The sequence below is a fragment of the Cebus imitator genome, unplaced genomic scaffold (assembly GCF_001604975.1).
Source record: "Cebus imitator isolate Cc_AM_T3 unplaced genomic scaffold, Cebus_imitator-1.0 Scaffold121, whole genome shotgun sequence".
NCBI lineage: Eukaryota > Metazoa > Chordata > Mammalia > Primates > Cebidae > Cebus > Cebus imitator.
Genome location: NW_016107436.1, coordinates 1195336 through 1197200, shown reverse-complemented (window position 1 = coordinate 1197200; position 1865 = coordinate 1195336). Strand labels below are relative to the sequence as shown.

At 43.2% G+C, this 1865-nt stretch overlaps 2 protein-coding genes across 3 annotated transcripts in view; both read right to left on the bottom strand.

The window, feature by feature from the left end:
* Positions 1 to 1865, bottom strand: part of GDPD1 (glycerophosphodiester phosphodiesterase domain containing 1) — a 61377-nt gene that overhangs the window by 9755 nt on the left and 49757 nt on the right. The gene's annotated exons all lie outside the window — the stretch shown is intronic.
* The window catches only part of LOC108312025 (nascent polypeptide-associated complex subunit alpha-like), a 3492-nt gene that overhangs the window by 1181 nt on the left and 446 nt on the right, over positions 1 to 1865 (bottom strand). The gene's annotated exons all lie outside the window — the stretch shown is intronic.

Below are 1865 nucleotides of genomic sequence, written 5' to 3'. Positions count from 1 at the left end.
TTTTTTTTTTTGAGACAAGGTCTCACTGTCAACCAGGATGGAGTGCAGTGGGACAACCAAAGCTCACTGCATTCTCGACCCTGGCTCAGGCAATACTTCCATCTCAGCCTCCTGAATTATAATAGATGGGACTACAGGTGTGAGCCACCACGTCCAGCTAATTTTTGTATTTTTTTATAGAGATGAGGTTTCACCATGTCACCCAGGCTGGTCTCGAACTCCTGGGCTCAAGCAATTCACCTGCCTCAACCTCTCAAAGTGCTGGGAGTATGGGTGTGAGTCACCTGCCCCAGCCAACTTTATACCATTAAACAACAAATCTCCATTCCCTCTCTCCTTGTCCTCATATGTGCATATTATAGACCCATGTGTTTACACACACACACACACACACACACACACACACACACACAGAGATAGATAGATAGATAGATAGATAGATAGATAGATAGATAGATAGGTGATAGATATTACACGGGGTCTCGCTCTGTCAACCAGGCTAGAGTACAGTGACCAGATCATGGCTCACTGAAGTCTAGACCTCCCAGACCCAAGTGATCCCACACCTCAGCCTCCCACACAGCTGGGACTTCAGACACATGCCACCATGCCAACCTAATTTTTCAAAAATTTTTTGTAGAGTCAGAATCTCATTATATTGCCCAAGCTAGTCTTGAACTCCCAGGTCCAAGCATTTCTCCCACCTCAGCCTCCCAGAGTGCTGGAATGACAAGTGTGAGCTACCATGGCAGGCCCTGCTATATTTATTTTTAAAAAACAAAAATTATGCTTACATTAAACTTTTAATAAAAACATATTTCTAAAATCACATAATTTATTTTATTTATTCATTTTTTTAAGATGGGGTTTCATCATGATGGCCAGGCTGGTCTTGAACTCACCTCAGGTGATCCACCCACCTCAGTCTTCCAAAGTGCTAGGATTACAGGCGTGAGCCACCACGCCCAGCCTAAAAGTAATTCATTTTAAATAATTAGCTCTAGGCTGGTCGTAGTAGCTCACGCCTGTAATCCTAGCACTTTGGGAGGCTGAGGCAGGCGGATCACTTGAGGTCATAAGTTCAAGACCAGCCTGGCCAACATGGTGAAACCCCATCTCTACCAAAAATATAAAAATATAAAAATTAGCTAGGTGTGGTGGCATACGGTGGTAACCCCAGCTATTCGGGAGGCTGAGGCAGGAGAATCACTTGAACCTGGGAGATGGAGGTTGCAGTAAGCTGAGATCACACTACTACACTCCATCCTGGGTGACAGAGCAAGACTCTGTCTCAAATAAAACAATAAATAAATAACTAGTTCTAAATTATCCTCTTCTTTGTTTTAAAAAAATAGAGTAAATAAGTTTGAGAATTTATTTTGCCCCTTTGTGACATGGTGCTTTGTAATGTTTTTGGCTTACTTAATACCGGTGTTTCAGTTGTAACACAATGTACAAGTCACTGAAAAATCCTGAGTTCTGCAAATTCATACAGTAAGCATAACAGAGCTTATGAGAAAAAACAGGGTTAGGGGCTGACCCTCAAAAACTTAAGGCCGGCGTGGTGGCTCACACCTATAATCCCAGCACTTTGGGAGGCTGAGGTGGGTGGATCACTTGAGTTCAGGAGTTTGAGACCAGCCTGGCCTCAATAATAATAATAAGAAATTATTCTTAGTAGAATACTTTTAGTACTCTACTAAGAATACAAAAATTAGCCAGGCATGATGGCCGGTGCTTGTAATCCCAGCTACTCTGGAGGCTAAGGCAGGAGAATCACTTGAACCTGGGAGATGGAGGTTGCAGTGAGCTGAGGTTGCACCACTGCACTCCATTGTGGGCAAGAGTGAGACTGTCTCAAAAAA